Source organism: Patagioenas fasciata, chromosome 11, assembly GCF_037038585.1.
Source record: "Patagioenas fasciata isolate bPatFas1 chromosome 11, bPatFas1.hap1, whole genome shotgun sequence".
Taxonomy (NCBI): Eukaryota; Metazoa; Chordata; class Aves; order Columbiformes; family Columbidae; genus Patagioenas; species Patagioenas fasciata.
The window spans coordinates 6,526,997-6,548,041 of NC_092530.1; positions in this window are offsets into that span (position 1 = coordinate 6,526,997).

Consider the following 21,045-nt stretch of genomic DNA (forward strand, 5'->3'; position numbering starts at 1 on the left):
CATGAGTAATTTAGTTCTTTACTGCGTGAATGTGATGTCTATCCCTGTTTCTCTATTAGGACGGGATGTGTTAGGACAACTAGGAGCAACTCTGGTGACGAAACAACAGCATTTCTAGAAGCGGCCATTGATGATGGGTGACCAGTACTGAAATTACAGTGGAAAAATGATGATCCAGTATGGGTAAATCAATGGCCGCTCAGTAAAGAAAACTCGCCCATGTTGAAGAGCTAGTACAGGAACAGCTTGAAAAAGGGCATTTAGAGCCGTCTACAAGTCCCTGGAATACTCCTGTGTTTACTATTCAGAAAAAATCAAAGAAATGGAGGTTGTTACATGATCTTCGAAAAATTAATGATACCATGGAAGACATGGGAGCATTACAGCCGGGATTACCATCCCCTGTCATGATTCCAGAAAACTGGCAGATCTTAATAATTGACTTGCAAGATTGTTTTTTCACCATTGCTTTACATCCTGATGACTGTAAACGTTTTGCATTTTCCATAAATTCTGCAAATAAGGCTGAACCTGCGAAAAGGTATCAATGGGTAGTTTTGCCACAGGGAATGAAAAATTCCCCAACTATGTGTCAAATTTATGTAGCTTGGGCCTTGCAATCAATCAGAAAATCTCATCCTGAGTTAGTGATTTGCCACTACATGGATGACATATTGATAGCTGGGGAAACTTTTTCGACTGATTTGTTGATAAATGAAGTATCTGATACATTGCAGCATAGAGGATTGCAAATTGCTCCAGAAAAGGTACAAATTCAACCAGCATGGAAATATCTTGGTTGGGAAATTTCTCAGTCCACAGTGAAACCTCAGAAAACAGTATGTCGGCCTGTCATTCAATCCTTAAATGATGTGCAGAAACTAGTGGGTGATCTGAATTGGGTCCGAACCATTTGTGGGATCACTAATGAGGATTTAGCTCCAATTGTAAAACTGCTAAAAGGGGATAGTGACATTAGCTCTCCTAGAACGCTTACTGCTGAGGCGGATGCTGCTCTGAAAAAGATTATGTCCAAACTTGTAAAAGCTTTCAGCCATAGGTGGAACCCAGATTATGTAATCGGACTACTAATTGTAAACAATACTAACTATCCTTTTGCTCTCATAATGCAATGGACAACTGGTAAGGAGCCGTTAAAGATCTTAGAGTGGGTGTTTTTGCGTTTTCGACTCAAACGAACCATTACAACCAGGGTTGAAGTCTTTGCTCAGCTTATAATGAAAGGTAGGCAGAGAATAGTCGAAATTTCAGGGGCTGAGCCTGCATATATCATTGTTCCCCTCGTTTCAGAATATTTACAGTGGGCTTTGCAGAACTCCTTACCTTTTCAGATTGCGTTATTAGATTCTCGAGCTTTAATTAAGACGTTTTCCCCTCCACACAAGTTAATGTCAGTTTTGAATATGGGATCAATGGAGGAGGGTCCCCCTCTTCTCTCAGAATTTCCTGTTAAAGGACCCACAGTGTTCACTGACGCAGGGGGTAAAATGCAGAAAGCAGCAATTACATGGAAAACAGATGGAAAATGGCACGATGTGATACTAACTGACCTGAAAGGACCAACTCAGCATTTGGAACTCAGGACTGTAATAGAAGTGTTTATCAGATTTGCTCATAGCCCAGTGAATATTGTTTGCGATTCTTTGTATGTGGTAGGTGCGGTAGCTCGCATTGAAAGATCATTGCTCAAAGAGGTTCAGGATGCACAGCTGATGTCTTTGTTCAAGCAACTATGGTTGTTGATCGAAGAGAGACAACACTGATACTTCATAACACATATCCGTAGTCATCTGACAATTCAAGGCGATTTAGCTGAAGGAAACCGCCGAGCTGATTTTCTTGTATCTCCTGCCTGGGTTCCACCTCCAGTAGATAGGTTTGGGCAAGCAGTACGCTCTCATAGTTTCCTCCATCAGTCTGCTCAGGTCTTACAGCGGCAATTTTCATTGTCCGAAAGTGAAGCCCGAGGTATTGTTAAAAGTTGTGCAGATTGTCAGCGCATCTCAGTAGGGCTGGGCGCAGGAGTCAATCCAAGAGGATTAGGAGCCTTGGAATTGTGGCAAATGGACGTCACACATGTCCCTGAATTTGGCAGGCTGAAGTATGTGCATATGTCTATTGATACATATTCTTTCGCCACATGGGCCGCTGCTCAGACTGGTGAAACTAGTTCACATGTGCAACGACATTTACGTTCTGCTTTTGCAGCTTTGGGAGTTCTTGCACAGGTCAAGACAGGCAACGCACCTGGTTATATCGCCAAAGCTACTGCCACCTTTTTTCAATTGTGGGGTGTTAAGCACATTACAGGGATACCAAATTCTCCTACTGGTCAGGCCTTGGTAGAAAGGATGAATCGAACTCTCAAGCATCAGCTTGACAAACAAAAAGGGGGAACTGACTGTACTACTCCACATGACAGACTAAGCAAAGCATTATATGTCTTGAACTTTTTACGCCTTCCGCAAGGATTCGACATTCCACCTATGATTCGTCATGGAACAAGCTTAAGAGGACACTTGACAGACCTTAGAGAAAATCAATGTCAGGTCAAAATACGCAGTGGAGTTACTGGTGAATGGGAGGGTCCTTTCCAATTAATAACTTGGGGAAAGGGTTATGCTTGTGTCATTACAGATCAAGGATCAAAATGGATTCCTGCGAAATGGATCAAGCCATGGCTGAATAAAGACAACAAAGATTCGACAGATGCAGAAGGACAGGAGGGAGATAAGTTGTGAGAATTGTCTCAAATGTAAACCATGAATTCTTATTCAGTGTTATAGATGCTCTTAGACCCAGTGGTCTAAAAGCTTATTAGTAAACAGATAAGGTACCTTCCATAGAGAATGCTAATTTGAACAGATGGTAAGAGTTCCAAAAGGGTGATATTACAATTAGATAATCTACGCATAGATAAGGTAAAAGTATAAGATATTTCTACCATGGTAACCTAATTTAGCAACTGGTAAGGTTTTAAAAGAGATATTAAGATTAAGCTATAGATCTTTTAAATAGGTTAATATAAGTTTAAAGATATTAATTCAATAATTAGCATATGAATAGGTTAATATAAGTTTTAAGATATTAAGTCAATAATTAGCGTATGCTGATGGTATTAAGTACGTTACTCTATAAACCGCGCAGTTATAGATCTTCTAGGAATTTAAGAGAATATATTCTATTAAGTTGTCTGACTATTCTAAAATAGTGCGTTGGTAAGGTTGTCATAAGCAGAATTAAGGTTTTATATATGATATGAAGGTTTGAGTATAAGCAGATAGTTGTTTAATCTTATTAAGTAAGGTTTAGCTACATTATATGTGATTGTAATTATGTTGTTAATCATGTATCCTATGTTGCAGTGTATTTCAAAGACGATTCAGCATGCTGTTTAAGGGGCCTGACTAGTTCAAGAACAAAAAGGGGGAATAGTGAAGGGGTTTCGTTAGAAGGAGATACGTTGTTGAATTAGTCAGGCCCAAAGGAATCTCAAGGCCAGTTCAAGAAGCTGAGAACAGAATCTGCTGTGAGAAAGAGGGGCGTTTCTTCGTTAACAGGGCCTCAGCATGGCGTGAGTCGTCGGACCTATCATCGGTGGGGCTCCAGCGTGTGGACTGCCCATGATACTCATTTAGCGAATCCATGCTTGGAGCGTGGATTCGTGATTAGAGAATAGTTGTGTATATAAGGAGACATGCTTCTGTAATAAATGGCTTTTGTGTGATTCACATTGAATCGGAGTGCTGAGTCCTTTATCGTTCCAACACTGATCCCAGCACCTTTTTGCAGTGAGAAGCCCCAACTCCTTTGCAGCCATTCCCAGGCATTTCTGTGTTTTCTAGCACATCTACAACCCTTCTGTTTCTTCTACTGCACTGCTCTCCATCCCCTGCCTCTGCTGAGACAGCAGAGCAAACGACCTGGGTAGCAGCCCATCCAAGAATTTAAAAAAGCCAAGAAGGCCAATGGTACCTGGGGTGGATTAGAAGGGGGTAGTCAGTAGGTCAGAGAGGTTCTCCTGCCCCTCTACTCTGCCCTGGGGAGACCACACCTGGAATATTGTGTCCAGTTGTGGCCCATCAGTTCCAGAAGGACAGGGAACTGCTGGAGAGAGTCCAGCGCAGCCACCAAGATGCTGAAGGGAGTGGAGCATCTCCCGTGTGAGGAAAGGCTGAGGGAGCTGGGGCTCTGGAGCTGGAGGAGAATGAGGGGGGACTCATTCCTGGGGATCAATATGGAAAGGGGGAGTGTCAGGAGGATGGAGCCAGGCTCTTCTGGGTGACAACCAGTGACAGGACGAGGGGCAATGGGTACAAACTGGAACACAGGAGGTTCCACTTGAATATGAGAAGAAACTTGTTTGGGGTGAGGGTGGCAGAGCCTGGCCCAGGCTGCCCAGGGAGGTTGTGGAGTCTCCTTCTCTGCAGACATTCAAACCCGCCTTGACACCTTCCTGTGGAACCTCAGCTGGGTGTTCCTGCTCCATGGGGGGATTGCACTGGGTGAGCTTTCCAGGGCCCTCCATTCCCTGACATCCTGGGATTCTGTGATTCTCAACAAGTACAAGGACAACACCAGGGCTTCGTTCAAGCGGAGGAAGGCCCACGCAGCGGTGTGGAACGTGGCGGAGGCGCAGGCTGACTTTGCCACAGTGTTGTCCCTTGAGCCCTCGCCGCGCGCCATCATCTCTGAGGAGCCCGGAGCCTGCAAGCTCACCTGCACCGAGGACAAGATCCGCTTCGAGGGTGTCTTCTCACAGGAGACCCCAACGCTCCCTGAACAGGTTCTTTTAGATACTCCACACGTGGAACGTTTTTTGAAGGTTGTTAGCATTTAATACAAATTTTACTTATTTACATATTTGAGGTGGCCCAGGAGCTTGCCAGGGTGTAAGAGTTGGTCTGAAGGACAGTATTTGCCCGAACATCGCCATCAAGAGCTTGAACGGACAATGACTTGGAAAGAGGCCTGAGGAAGAACTGTGTTGCACAGGTCTCTCTGACCCGGGGGCTACCGTTAGCAACAGCCGCTGTGTGGGCTTCACCTGCTGCCTCAGCCAGGCTAGCCCCCACCTCCTAAAAGGAATTGTGTTCTATGGGTCTCTCTGACCTGGGGACAACAGTTGCTGTCCAGACGATGGATTTTCACCTGCTGCTTCAGCCAAACTCTCCTTCCACCTGCTCCCTGTTAGTAAAGCCAACGAAGAAGAGCATGCGCAGAGGCTCGCCAAGGCTTTTGAGGTCACCCAATGGACCATAAAGAAAGCCCTGAACGTGAGGCCACGCAGGCGCAGATGGGTTCTGGCAAACGAAGCAAGGACTTTTCGAGCCTGCGCAGTTAAGCCTCGGTTGGGAAACAAAGGCGGAGACTGGCCTCAACTCGTGGGAGAAAAGGGGGTGAAGACGCATAAAAGATGGATCCTGACTGGACATCATTGAGATCTCCCCACCAAAGGATCCTGAATCACAACAGAGGACCGGCAGGACTCTATGGGACTGGAGACCAGAGGGACGCCTTTGGGACTCGTTCGGTGGTAACCAAATCCTCTTTCCCCCCTTTTCATTTTTCTTTCCCTTTTTCCTCTACATTCTCTTTCACAGGCCGCTTTACGGGCAAAATAATAAAGTAACACTGTGTGATAGAATTATAACCCCTTGGCATTTTGGTTGCCTTAATTTTGCGCTTCAGGATCAAGGTGAACAAACTGTAACGAGTCCATCACTGAATGGAGCGTGACAGCAACTAAGCAGCTGGAGGCTGGGAAGAGAGATGCTGCTGCTGCCCACTGCTGCCCCAGTCATTGCAATCAGCTCTGGTTCTGTGCAGTGCGCGGAGGTGCTGGGGAAGAGGAGGATGCTGCGAAGGCTGCAGCCCAGGCTGTGCAGCAGCCACAGACAGCCGTGGCTGGTTTGCAATGGGCCACACAGGGATCAGCAGCTGCTGCGGCTCTTGGCTAACCGGGTTTATACCTGAGCCTCCCTCCATTTTTAGAGCCCAGAAACCCAGGGCGGAGGAGCACACATCTGAGATGAAGCTCTGAGCGGGCGCATTTCTTCTCAAGACCAGCACTGTTTGCGGCGCTTCTCCCCGGTGTCTCAGGCCTGAACGTGCTCTCGTGACGCTGGAAGCCTTGTGCGTCAGAGCCTTGTGCAGAGATGGATCATGGCTCAGATTTCCAGCAAGGGAGCGAGCAGCCGGCTCTTCCTCACTTGGAAGACCCTCGGTGGAGGTGAGGCACCGCGTGTGGGTTTGGAGGGTCTCGCCTGTATCAGCTCAGGGAGGTGCTCCGAAACACCCCCGCAATGGGGAGGTTCCTTGTGAGACGAAGGGGATGCCGTACGGTGCATGGATTAGGTCAACCAGGCCAAGTCGGCGATAGATCTCAAATGTTCCAAGTCCTTGACTCGAATTGGAGACAGGCAGGTGGGAAGGGAGCTTGAGGGGGATCCAGCCAGACTGCCGGCTTGCGGCAGCACCAGCCCATGGCTTCCCGAAAGCAATGTCGGGACACCCCGAGGACAGAGATTTCCTGCAGCCTTCTTTGTCCCGAGGGGGAGCAGGAACAGATGAGCACAGGGGGAAAACTGTCATTTTTTTTTTAATTGGCTTTATTGATTTCTTAAAACAATCCAAGGCCGAGCAGAGGCTGGCAGCACCATGTCCTCAGGGCAGGTGAACGCCGCGGTCGCCGTCCATGCTCCCATCCCTGGTGTGCCGCCCTCAGACGCTCCCTCTGGGCGCTGCGCAGGCTCAGGACCAGCCGCATGTCCAGGGACCCGCGTGGCGCTGGCAGCCGGGCTCTACTCCTCTTGCTGTCCCGCGGTGCAGCTGCAGCGGAAAGCCCTGCGCAGAGCCCGGAGCACCCTCCTGAACCGGGAAGGCCGTCGCCGTGGAGCTGGGCCCTGCGCTGGGCAGGCGATGTCTGTGCTGGTCTCTCCTCCATGCTCTCCAGACATTGAAGAAACCGCCTTTTCCTCTTGATCCTTTGCAGCTGGGACGAGAGGGGCTGTGCTGGGCTGTCCCTCATCCTCTCCTGCCAAATGAGCCTCAATGACTTCAAGTGCTGCAGGTGCAGGTGCTGCCGCTGGAACATCCATGCATTGGGCCAGGTCCTGCTGTTCCTCCGCTTGCTGGCCAGGTCCCTGGATCTCAGCCTCAGCCCTGCGCACGGCCTCACTGACGATGTACTCCACGATGTCCGACAGAGCCACATCGTCCTCTGTGGGGCTGTGCTGGGCAGGTGCCGGGCTCCCTGCTTCTGCTGCCCCCTCCGTGTCTGTGCAGCTGGGCAAGCCAGAGCCCTCCTGGGGACCTGCAGGGGCGTCCTGGAGGAGCTCCTGGACCGAGGGGTTGATCCAGATGTTCTGGATGGAGTTGTCTCTGCCTTGGCACCCCTCTTTGCTGCTCTCATCCTCCACATCCATGTGCTGGGCCAGGTCCTGCTGTTCCTCTGCTTCCTGGCCAGTTCCCAAGATCTCAGCCACAGCTCTGCGCATGGCCTCACTGACGATGCGCTGGGCTGTGTCCCACAGAGCCGCGTCGTAGGCTGTGGGGCCCTGTGGGGCAGGTGCCGGGCACTCTGCCTCTGCTGCTGCCGCGGTGTCGGTGCTGCGAGGCCAGCCAGACCCCTCCTGGGGACCTCCATGGTGGTCCTGGAAGCTCTCCTGGACCGAGGGGGTGACCCAGGTGCCCTGGATGGTGTGCTGGCCCGGGCCGTGGCTGACCTGCGGGCAGGAGGAGGAGCAGGACACGTGGGATGGAGGCGGCAGCCCCGGCACCGCAGCAGCTGCTTGCGGCCCCATCCAACCACCGGCCTCTCCCTCCTGCCCTGTACCATCCCTCCCCTGTGGCTTATGGAGCAAGGGGGGCAGCCCGAAGGGCTGGGAGTGGGCGTTCGCCTCCTTGTCAATCGGCATCTTGGGCCTCGCCTGCTGCAGAGCTGCAACGGGCACCCAGGGGAGCTGCTGCCTCGTGAGGAGCTGCTGCCTCCTCCGAAACTGCTGCCTCCTCCGAAGCTGCTGCCTCCTCCGAAGCTGCTGCCTCCTCAGAAGCTGCTGCCTCCTCCGAAGCTGCTGCCTCCTCAGAAGCTGCTGCCTCCTCAGAAGCTGCTGCCTCCTCAGAAGCTGCTCCTTAAATACCCCCACGGTCAGGGCGGGGACCCCCATGTCACAATGGCCTCTGGCTATGACGACCCCGTGTCACAATGGCTTCTGGTTATGACGAGGTGCTCACATCACAGAGCCCGGGCGGTCGCCATGGGGACACCCACCTCCAGGCCGGCTGGGACTGGCTGTGCACGGCGTGGGGCAGCCCCTGCTTGAAGGAGGAGAGAGCAGAGCATGGCGAGGGAAGCTGTCCCCAGCACACAGGAGCCCGTGCCCCAGAGCTTGGCTCAGAGATGCTGCTGCCTGCTCCGCTACACCTGCAACAATCCGCCTTCAGATCTTGTTTGCAGGACACACCAAGGGCCTCTCTACAGCCTCACCACACTGATTCTTTGTTTTCAACATGATCGTCATGAGTTTTCTGAAGTAGGCATGAGCCTACTTTGAAGAAAAAGGCTGAAGCCACATTCACAAAACCACACAGTCCGTTTGCAGCAATAGAATCTACCGTTTCCCCCTTTTGTGACAACCAGTGCTCTCTCAAGGTGCGCTTTTACAGAACTTCTGAGCTGTTCCATGACTCACTTGCTAAAGGAGGTGGCCTCATCCAACTCCCAGTTTTAGCGTGCCAGCTCTCCAATGCATTGCCTCTGCCACCTTCCTTCTACCGGGCCCGAAGTGCATTCTACTGCCTGGTTAGGGAGATGCACGTGCCACCGGCCCCAAAGCATCACTCTGGGGACCCATCATGGCCGTTACCTCTCAGCTGCTGCACCAGCCAAATCTTTCTAGGATGGCAGCAGGCTCTCAGAATCTGCTACAGGTCCTTGCAAGCTCTCTATCTCCTTTTGTTCCCCTAGCACACTTACTCCCCGCTCCATGCAGTTTGTTTTGAGCCTAGGGAGCAGACAAATCCTTGGAAAATTACGCTTTATTTTCATGTCATATGTCAGAGAAACCCAGAATCCCAGAGTGTCAGGGGTTGAAGGGCCCTGTAAAGCTCACCCAGTGCAATCCCCCCATGGAGCAGGAACACCCAGCTTAGGTTCCACAGGAAGGTGTCCAGGCGGGTTTGAATGTCTGCAGAGAAGGAGACTCCACAACCTCCCTGGGCAGCCTGGGCCAGGTTCTGACACCCTCACTCCGAACAAGTTTCTTCTCAAATTTAAGTGGAACCTCCTGTGTTCCAGTTTGCACCCATTGCCCCTTGTCCTGTCACTGGATGTCACCCAGAAGAGCCTGGCTCCATCCTCCTGACACTCCCCCTTTCCATATTGATCCCCATGAATGAGTCCCCACTCAGTTTCCTCTTCTCCAGCTCCAGAGCCCCAGCTCCCTCAGCCTTTCCTCACACGGGAGATGCTCCACTCCCTTCAGCATCTTTGTAGAACCTGAGGTTGTTCCTGCCCAGATTCAAGACTCCACACTTGCCCTTGTTCTATTTCATTAAATTTTTCCCTGCCCAACTCTCCATCCTGTCCAGGTCTCTCATGGCAGCACAGCTTCCAGTGTCAGCCACTCCTCCCAGCTTGGTGTCACCAGCAAACTTGCTGACAGTCACTCTATTCCCTCATCCAAGTTGTTGATGAATATATTGAATAATTCCGGCCCCAGCACTGCCCCCTGAGGCACTGCACTGGATCCAGGCCTCCAACTGGACTCTGCCCCGTTGACCACGACTCCCTGTCTTCTTCCCTTCAACCAGTTCACAGTCCACGTCCCTACCCCATTGTCCAGACCACACTCCCTCAGTTTAGCAGCAAGGACACTGTGGGAGGCTGTGTCAAATGCTTTACTGAAGTCAAGAAATGAAGAAAATCCCAAAGTGAGGGGAAGTGAAGACACATAAAAGATGTTTCCTGACTGGACATCGTTGGGATCTCCCCACCAAAGGATCCCGAATCATGACAGAGGACCGGCAGGGCTCTACGGGACTGGAGACCAGAGGGAGGCCTTTGGGACTCGTTTGGTAGTAACCCAATCCTCTTCCCCCCTTTTCTTTTTTCCTTCCCTTCTTCCTCTACACTCTGTTTCGCGTGCCGCTTTACGGGCAAATAATAAGGTAACACTGTGTGACAGAATTATAACCCCTTGGCATTTTTGTTGCCTTAATTTTGTGCTTCGACATCAAGTTAAATGAAGCATCATGAGTCCATGACAGAATGGACTGTGACACAGGGCCTGGTGACACAGAGGTGCCCTGAAGTCCCAGTACTAAGCAGCGCATAGCAGTGACAGCGCACGGTTGAGGCGCAGTCTAAAGGTGAAGCTCCTTGCTGCGCTCTGGACAACGCTCATCATCACGTCAGGAAGGGACGCGTAGGGTGACATGAGCTCAAGCCCGCTGCCCTCTGCCAGGCTCTGTTTTTCATTTTTTCATGTTTTCATATGTTATGTTGGGCTGAGCCCCCGTGAATGGTTTATGCGCCAAGCCTCAGCCCCATCTCTGACCCCTTTGTGCCTGCACTCAGCGCCGCATCCTGCGTTGTCACATCCCAAGGCTGCTGCTGTCACCCCAAGCTGGTGTTTCTTCTATACTACATCATCATGTCAACATTGTAAATATTTTATATAGAATAATTGTTACTTCCTACAGTTTGTTACTGCCAGCTGTGTAAAACTCTTGTCCTACTCTGCCAAGATAAACAAAAGCTGGACATGTTGCCTCTGAAAACAGGGCAGCTCCGTGCAGTGGAGGATCCCTTGCTGAGGCACTGACCTGTCTCCTCTCTCCAAGCCTTGGGCTGGAAGGGGTGCTCGCAGGCTGGAGTAGTTGGGGCTCCATGCCTGGAAGTGTCCCCAAATCCTGCTAGGATGGCACGGTTCTTAGATGATTTTCCATTAATAATCCAGAGAGTTTGCAAAGGTACACATGCTGTTGGCCATGATCATGTTTCTGTGATGGCAACTACATTGTAGCTTTTCTGCTGTACAACGGCTTCCAGCTCCTCTGTTCATTGCCCATTCTGTGTGCGTTGCTGCAGCTGCATTTCAGCTGGGCTGCTGATCTGTGAAGGGGTTTCGTTAGAAGGAGATATGTTGTTGAATTAGTCAGGCCCAAAGGAATCTCAAGGCCAGTTCGAGAAGCTGAGAACAGAATCTGCTGTGAGAAAGAGGGGCGTTTCTTCATTAACAGGGCCTCAGCATGGCGTGAGTCGTCGGACCTGTCATCGGTGGGGCTCCAGCGTGTGGACTGCCCATGATACTCATTTAGCGAATCCATGCTTGGAGCGTGGATTCGTGATTAGAGAATAGTTGTGTATATAAGGAGACATGCTTCTGTAATAAATGGCTTTGGCGTGATTCACATTGAATCGGAGTGCTGAGTCCTTTATCGTTCCAACAAATGGTGACCCCGACGTGATACTCCGAACGGCGTCTCACTACGGTCGGGGAAAAGCCTGGAGCAACCCAGCCGGAGGCGGCTCAGCTGGACTGAGAGCCGGGCGGAGACGTACGGACGTTCCGCGGATAAATTTTGTTGAAGGCGGCGCCGGGAAAGGTGAGCGGCTGGGAGCAGGAGGAGGGAAGAGTGAAGTTATGGGGCAGAATATATCCTCTGAGGAAGAAGCTATAGTTAAAATCCTCCTGCATATTCTCTCTAGGAGAGGACTTAAATATGAAGAAAGTAACATACGTAGACTGTTGGTTTGGTGTAGAACTAACGGCTACCCGACAGAAGCTGAGAAAGCTTTTAAAATTGAACTTTGGGACGATATAGGGCAGAAATTATGGGATAAGGTTAGCGACGGAGATAAAGAAGCTAAATCATTAGCGACTACATGGAAGCTTATGATTTCCACCTTAAAAGAATTTAAGGCTGAGCGGGCTGCGGTTACTGGAATTTTTGCAGCGTTACAGTCTGAAAAGAACTCTAAAAATAACTGTGAAGCTTATCCAGTTCGTGTTTTCGATATCCTTCCTGCTCCATGCCCTCTTGTGCCTTCGGCGCCCCCGATGATACAGCAGTCTGGGGCGGAGGGAGGAAAATTACCGAGTGGATGGCCTCCTGTACCATCACACGACCCTAGAGACACCAAGAAGTCCAAAGAACTGGAGTCAGATAATTTGTCAAAAGGACTGGTGAAAGCTGAGAATGTTAAAGTCGTAAATAATTGTAATATCAATTATTTTACTGATTCGTGTCCGCCTTTACCGCCTTCTGCCCTTCTAATTCCTACAAGAGAACAGAAGGAGTCGCCGGATAAGAACTGGGCAAAAGAACTGTGTGAAAGATCAGATCAGCTATTAGCGAGTGAATCCAACAGTCAGCCATATCAAGCTATGAGAGAGGTGCCTGAAACCAACAAAGCAGCCAAATTGTTTGCAACTATTAATCAGGGTCCCAATGAGAATTACATGCAATTTATTGACCACCTTCAAGAGACCATCAATAAGCAGGTTGAAAACTTAGAAGTTAAGGAAGCACTGGTGTTGAAATTAGCAGTAGAGAATGCTAATGTTTGCTATCAGCATGTTATTTGCGAGTTTTACAGTACATATTATGTGTTCCTGTGTACCGTCTCTCTGAAAATCAAGCAGCTTGTCATGAATGTGAGTTAATTGTTTTACTAGTTGTTTTTAAGTGCGCCATAAAACCTTCTGCCCGCTCTTCCCACTCAGGCTGCGAGCAGCCCTGTGCTTCCCCCCCCCACCAAGGTTTTTACTTGCAAGATGAGGTCAGGAATGATTGTTTTCAGTTGTGTTCCTAAAAAAATTGGTATTGGGAGGTGTTTTAAAACATAGGAAAGCACTCGGACAAGAAATCATTAAATCATTTCAGACAGTTTTACAGGCGGGGCGATTTGAACTTCAACAAGCTGAGAGAGACTTAACTGATAACACACGGGTCAGAAAACTTGTTAAAGTCTGCAAGATGCTTTCCTTATTAACCTGTTTTCTCTGTGGGTATCTGTTTAAGCATGTTGCAATTTTGATAGGTCTTTGTTATATGATACGATAAGTTCACAGTCTGTTAAATCATGAGATTCCGTTGACTCAAAATGTGCATTTTGTGATAATATAGAAGAACATGAGTAATTTAGTTCTTTACTGCGTGAATGTGATGTCTATCCCTGTTTCTCTATTAGGACGGGATGTGTTAGGACAACTAGGAGCAACTCTGGTGACGAAACAACAGCATTTCTAGAAGCGGCCATTGATGATGGGTGACCAGTACTGAAATTACAGTGGAAAAATGATGATCCAGTATGGGTAAATCAATGGCCGCTCAGTAAAGAAAACTCGCCCATGTTGAAGAGCTAGTACAGGAACAGCTTGAAAAAGGGCATTTAGAGCCGTCTACAAGTCCCTGGAATACTCCTGTGTTTACTATTCAGAAAAAATCAAAGAAATGGAGGTTGTTACATGATCTTCGAAAAATTAATGATACCATGGAAGACATGGGAGCATTACAGCCGGGATTACCATCCCCTGTCATGATTCCAGAAAACTGGCAGATCTTAATAATTGACTTGCAAGATTGTTTTTTCACCATTGCTTTACATCCTGATGACTGTAAACGTTTTGCATTTTCCATAAATTCTGCAAATAAGGCTGAACCTGCGAAAAGGTATCAATGGGTAGTTTTGCCACAGGGAATGAAAAATTCCCCAACTATGTGTCAAGTTTATGTAGCTTGGGCCTTGCAATCAATCAGAAAATCTCATCCTGAGTTAGTGATTTGCCACTACATGGATGACATATTGATAGCTGGGGAAACTTTTTCGACTGATTTGTTGATAAATGAAGTATCTGATACATTGCAGCATAGAGGATTGCAAATTGCTCCAGAAAAGGTACAAATTCAACCAGCATGGAAATATCTTGGTTGGGAAATTTCTCAGTCCACAGTGAAACCTCAGAAAACAGTATGTCGGCCTGTCATTCAATCCTTAAATGATGTGCAGAAACTAGTGGGTGATCTGAATTGGGTCCGAACCATTTGTGGGATCACTAATGAGGATTTAGCTCCAATTGTAAAACTGCTAAAAGGGGATAGTGACATTAGCTCTCCTAGAACGCTTACTGCTGAGGCGGATGCTGCTCTGAAAAAGATTATGTCCAAACTTGTAAAAGCTTTCAGCCATAGGTGGAACCCAGATTATGTAATCGGACTACTAATTGTAAACAATACTAACTATCCTTTTGCTCTCATAATGCAATGGACAACTGGTAAGGAGCCGTTAAAGATCTTAGAGTGGGTGTTTTTGCGTTTTCGACTCAAACAAACCATTACAACCAGGGTTGAAGTCTTTGCTCAGCTTATAATGAAAGGTAGGCAGAGAATAGTCGAAATTTCAGGGGCTGAGCCTGCATATATCATTGTTCCCCTCGTTTCAGAATATTTACAGTGGGCTTTGCAGAACTCCTTACCTTTTCAGATTGCGTTATTAGATTCTCGAGCTTTAATTAAGACGTTTTCCCCTCCACACAAGTTAATGTCAGTTTTGAATATGGGATCAATGGAGGAGGGTCCCCCTCTTCTCTCAGAATTTCCTGTTAAAGGACCCACAGTGTTCACTGACGCAGGGGGTAAAATGCAGAAAGCAGCAATTACATGGAAAACAGATGGAAAATGGCACGATGTGATACTAACTGACCTGAAAGGACCAACTCAGCATTTGGAACTCAGGACTGTAATAGAAGTGTTTATCAGATTTGCTCATAGCCCAGTGAATATTGTTTGCGATTCTTTGTATGTGGTAGGTGCGGTAGCTCGCATTGAAAGATCATTGCTCAAAGAGGTTCAGGATGCACAGCTGATGTCTTTGTTCAAGCAACTATGGTTGTTGATCGAAGAGAGACAACACTGATACTTCATAACACATATCCGTAGTCATCTGACAATTCAAGGCGATTTAGCTGAAGGAAACCGCCGAGCTGATTTTCTTGTATCTCCTGCCTGGGTTCCACCTCCAGTAGATAGGTTTGGGCAAGCAGTACGCTCTCATAGTTTCCTCCATCAGTCTGCTCAGGTCTTACAGCGGCAATTTTCATTGTCCGAAAGTGAAGCCCGAGGTATTGTTAAAAGTTGTGCAGATTGTCAGCGCATCTCAGTAGGGCTGGGCGCAGGAGTCAATCCAAGAGGATTAGGAGCCTTGGAATTGTGGCAAATGGACGTCACACATGTCCCTGAATTTGGCAGGCTGAAGTATGTGCATATGTCTATTGATACATATTCTTTCGCCACATGGGCCACTGCTCAGACTGGTGAAACTAGTTCACATGTGCAACGACATTTACGTTCTGCTTTTGCAGCTTTGGGAGTTCTTGCACAGGTCAAGACAGGCAACGCACCTGGTTATATCGCCAAAGCTACTGCCACCTTTTTTCAATTGTGGGGTGTTAAGCACATTACAGGGATACCAAATTCTCCTACTGGTCAGGCCTTGGTAGAAAGGATGAATCGAACTCTCAAGCATCAGCTTGACAAACAAAAAGGGGGAACTGACTGTACTACTCCACATGACAGACTAAGCAAAGCATTATATGTCTTGAACTTTTTACGCCTTCCGCAAGGATTCGACATTCCACCTATGATTCGTCATGGAACAAGCTTAAGAGGACACTTGACAGACCTTAGAGAAAATCAATGTCAGGTCAAAATACGCAGTGGAGTTACTGGTGAATGGGAGGGTCCTTTCCAATTAATAACTTGGGGAAAGGGTTATGCTTGTGTCATTACAGATCAAGGATCAAAATGGATTCCTGCGAAATGGATCAAGCCATGGCTGAATAAAGACAACAAAGATTCGACAGATGCAGAAGGACAGGAGGGAGATAAGTTGTGAGAATTGTCTCAAATGTAAACCATGAATTCTTATTCAGTGTTATAGATGCTCTTAGACCCAGTGGTCTAAAAGCTTATTAGTAAACAGATAAGGTACCTTCCATAGAGAATGCTAATTTGAACAGATGGTAAGAGTTCCAAAAGGGTGATATTACAATTAGATAATCTATGCATAGATAAGGTAAAAGTATAAGATATTTCTACCATGGTAACCTAATTTAGCAACTGGTAAGGTTTTAAAAGAGATATTAAGATTAAGCTATAGATCTTTTAAATAGGTTAATATAAGTTTAAAGATATTAATTCAATAATTAGCATATGAATAGGTTAATATAAGTTTTAAGATATTAAGTCAATAATTAGCGTATGCTGATGGTATTAAGTACGTTACTCTATAAACCGCGCAGTTATAGATCTTCTAGGAATTTAAGAGAATATATTGTATTAAGTTGTCTGACTATTCTAAAATAGTGCGTTGGTAAGGTTGTCATAAGCAGAATTAAGGTTTTATATATGATATGAAGGTTTGAGTATAAGCAGATAGTTGTTTAATCTTATTAAGTAAGGTTTAGCTACATTATATGTGATTGTAATTATGTTGTTAATCATGTATCCTATGTTGCAGTGTATTTCAAAGACGATTCAGCATGCTGTTTAAGGGGCCTGACTAGTTCAAGAACAAAAAGGGGGAATAGTGAAGGGGTTTCGTTAGAAGGAGATACGTTGTTGAATTAGTCAGGCCCAAAGGAATCTCAAGGCCAGTTCGAGAAGCTGAGAACAGAATCTGCTGTGAGAAAGAGGGGCGTTTCTTTGTTAACAGGGCCTCAGCATGGCGTGAGTCGTCGGACCTATCATCGGTGGGGCTCCAGCGTGTGGACTGCCCATGATACTCATTTAGCGAATCCATGCTTGGAGCGTGGATTCGTGATTAGAGAATAGTTGTGTATATAAGGAGACATGCTTCTGTAATAAATGACTTTTGTGTGATTCACATTGAATCGGAGTGCTGAGTCCTTTATCGTTCCAACACTGATCCCAGCACCTTTTTGCAGTGAGAAGCCCCAACTCCTTTGCAGCCATTCCCAGGCATTTCTGTGTTTTCTAGCACATCTACAACCCTTCTGTTTCTTCTACTGCACTGCTCTCCATCCCCTGCCTCTGCTGAGACAGCAGAGCAAACGACCTGGGTAGCAGCCCATCCAAGAATTTAAAAAAGCCAAGAAGGCCAATGGTACCTGGGGTGGATTAGAAGGGGGTAGTCAGTAGGTCAGAGAGGTTCTCCTGCCCCTCTACTCTGCCCTGGGGAGACCACACCTGGAATATTGTGTCCAGTTGTGGCCCCTCAGTTCCAGAAGGACAGGGAACTGCTGGAGAGAGTCCAGCGCAGCCACCAAGATGCTGAAGGGAGTGGAGCATCTCCCGTGTGAGGAAAGGCTGAGGGAGCTGGGGCTCTGGAGCTGGAGGAGAATGAGGGGGGACTCATTCCTGGGGATCAATATGGAAAGGGGGAGTGTCAGGAGGATGGAGCCAGGCTCTTCTGGGTGACAACCAGTGACAGGACGAGGGGCAATGGGTACAAACTGGAACACAGGAGGTTCCACTTGAATATGAGAAGAAACTTGTTTGGGGTGAGGGTGGCAGAGCCTGGCCCAGGCTGCCCAGGGAGGTTGTGGAGTCTCCTTCTCTGCAGACATTCAAACCCGCCTTGACACCTTCCTGTGGAACCTCAGCTGGGTGTTCCTGCTCCATGGGGGGATTGCACTGGGTGAGCTTTCCAGGGCCCTCCATTCCCTGACATCCTGGGATTCTGTGATTCTCAACAAGTACAAGGACAACACCAGGGCTTCGTTCAAGTGGAGGAAGGCCCACGCAGCGGTGTGGAACGTGGCGGAGGCGCAGGCTGACTTTGCCACAGTGTTGTCCCTTGAGCCCTCGCCGCGCGCCATCATCTCTGAGGAGCCCGGAGCCTGCAAGCTCACCTGCACCGAGGACAAGATCCGCTTCGAGGGTGTCTTCTCACAGGAGACCCCAACGCTCCCTGAACAGGTTCTTTTAGATACTCCACACGTGGAACGTTTTTTGAAGGTTGTTAGCATTTAATACAAATTTTACTTATTTACATATTTGAGGTGGCCCAGGAGCTTGCCAGGGTGTAAGAGTTGGTCTGAAGGACAGTATTTGCCCGAACATCGCCATCAAGAGCTTGAACGGACAATGACTTGGAAAGAGGCCTGAGGAAGAACTGTGTTGCACAGGTCTCTCTGACCCGGGGGCTACCGTTAGCAACAGCCGCTGTGTGGGCTTCACCTGCTGCCTCAGCCAGGCTAGCCCCCACCTCCTAAAAGGAATTGTGTTCTATGGGTCTCTCTGACCTGGGGACAACAGTTGCTGTCCAGACGATGGATTTTCACCTGCTGCTTCAGCCAAACTCTCCTTCCACCTGCTCCCTGTTAGTAAAGCCAACGAAGAAGAGCATGCGCAGAGGCTCGCCAAGGCTTTTGAGGTCACCCAATGGACCATAAAGAAAGCCCTGAACGTGAGGCCACGCAGGCGCAGATGGGTTCTGGCAAACGAAGCAAGGACTTTTCGAGCCTGCGCAGTTAAGCCTCGGTTGGGAAACAAAGGCGGAGACTGGCCTCAACTCGTGGGAGAAAAGGGGGTGAAGACGCATAAAAGATGGATCCTGACTGGACATCATTGAGATCTCCCCACCAAAGGATCCTGAATCACAACAGAGGACCGGCAGGACTCTATGGGACTGGAGACCAGAGGGACGCCTTTGGGACTCGTTCGGTGGTAACCAAATCCTCTTTCCCCCCTTTTCATTTTTCTTTCCCTTTTTCCTCTACATTCTCTTTCACAGGCCGCTTTACGGGCAAAATAATAAAGTAACACTGTGTGATAGAATTATAACCCCTTGGCATTTTGGTTGCCTTAATTTTGCGCTTCAGGATCAAGGTGAACAAACTGTAACGAGTCCATCACTGAATGGAGCGTGACAGCAACTAAGCAGCTGGAGGCTGGGAAGAGAGATGCTGCTGCTGCCCACTGCTGCCCCAGTCATTGCAATCAGCTCTGGTTCTGTGCAGTGCGCGGAGGTGCTGGGGAAGAGGAGGATGCTGCGAAGGCTGCAGCCCAGGCTGTGCAGCAGCCACAGACAGCCGTGGCTGGTTTGCAATGGGCCACACAGGGATCAGCAGCTGCTGCGGCTCTTGGCTAACCGGGTTTATACCTGAGCCTCCCTCCATTTTTAGAGCCCAGAAACCCAGGGCGGAGGAGCACACATCTGAGATGAAGCTCTGAGCGGGCGCATTTCTTCTCAAGACCAGCACTGTTTGCGGCGCTTCTCCCCGGTGTCTCAGGCCTGAACGTGCTCTCGTGACGCTGGAAGCCTTGTGCGTCAGAGCCTTGTGCAGAGATGGATCATGGCTCAGATTTCCAGCAAGGGAGCGAGCAGCCGGCTCTTCCTCACTTGGAAGACCCTCGGTGGAGGTGAGGCACCGCGTGTGGGTTTGGAGGGTCTCGCCTGTATCAGCTCAGGGAGGTGCTCCGAAACACCCCCGCAATGGGGAGGTTCCTTGTGAGACGAAGGGGATGCCGTACGGTGCATGGATTAGGTCAACCAGGCCAAGTCGGCGATAGATCTCAAATGTTCCAAGTCCTTGACTCGAATTGGAGACAGGCAGGTGGGAAGGGAGCTTGAGGGGGATCCAGCCAGACTGCCGGCTTGCGGCAGCACCAGCCCATGGCTTCCCGAAAGCAATGTCGGGACACCCCGAGGACAGAGATTTCCTGCAGCCTTCTTTGTCCCGAGGGGGAGCAGGAACAGATGAGCACAGGGGGAAAACTGTCATTTTTTTTTTAATTGGCTTTATTGATTTCTTAAAACAATCCAAGGCCGAGCAGACGCTGGCAGCACCATGTCCTCAGGGCAGGTGAACGCCGCGGTCGCCGTCCATGCTCCCATCCCTGGTGTGCCGCCCTCAGACGCTCCCTCTGGGCGCTGCGCAGGCTCAGGACCAGCCGCATGTCCAGGGACCCGCGTGGCGCTGGCAGCCGGGCTCTACTCCTCTTGCTGTCCCGCGGTGCAGCTGCAGCGGAAAGCCCTGCGCAGAGCCCGGAGCACCCTCCTGAACCGGGAAGGCCGTCGCCGTGGAGCTGAGCCCTGCGCTGGGCAGGCGATGTCTGTGCTGGTCTCTCCTCCATGCTCTCCAGACATTGAAGAAACCGCCTTTTCCTCTTGATCCTTTGCAGCTGGGACGAGAGGGGCTGTGCTGGGCTGTCCCTCATCCTCTCCTGCCAAATGAGCCTCAATGACTTCAAGTGCTGCAGGTGCAGGTGCTGCCGCTGGAACATCCATGCATTGGGCCAGGTCCTGCTGTTCCTCCGCTTGCTGGCCAGGTCCCTGGATCTCAGCCTCAGCCCTGCGCACGGCCTCACTGACGATGTACTCCACGATGTCCGACAGAGCCACATCGTCCTCTGTGGGGCTGTGCTGGGCAGGTGCCGGGCTCCCTGCTTCTGCTGCCCCCTCCGTGTCTGTGCAGCTGGGCAAGCCAGAGCCCTCCTGGGGACCTGCAGGGGCGTCCTGGAGGAGCTCCTGGACCGAGGGGTTGATCCAGATGTTCTGGATGGAGTTGTCTCTGCCTTGGCACCCCTCTTTGCTGCTCTCATCCTCCACATCCATGTGCTGGGCCAGGTCCTGCTGTTCCTCTGCTTCCTGGCCAGTTCCCAAGATCTCAGCCACAGCTCTGCGCGTGGCCTCACTGACGATGCGCTGGGCTGTGTCCCACAGAGCCGCGTCGTAGGCTGTGGGGCCCTGTGGGGCAGGTGCCGGGCACTCTGCCTCTGCTGCTGCCGCGGTGTCGGTGCTGCGAGGCCAGCCAGACCCCTCCTGGGGACCTCCATGGTGGTCCTGGAAGCTCTCCTGGACCGAGGGGGTGACCCAGGTGCCCTGGATGGTGTGCTGGCCCGGGCCGTGGCTGACCTGCGGGCAGGAGGAGGAGCAGGACACGTGGGATGGAGGCGGCAGCCCCGGCACCGCAGCAGCTGCTTGCGGCCCCATCCAACCACCGGCCTCTCCCTCCTGCCCTGTACCATCCCTCCCCTGTGGCTTATGGAGCA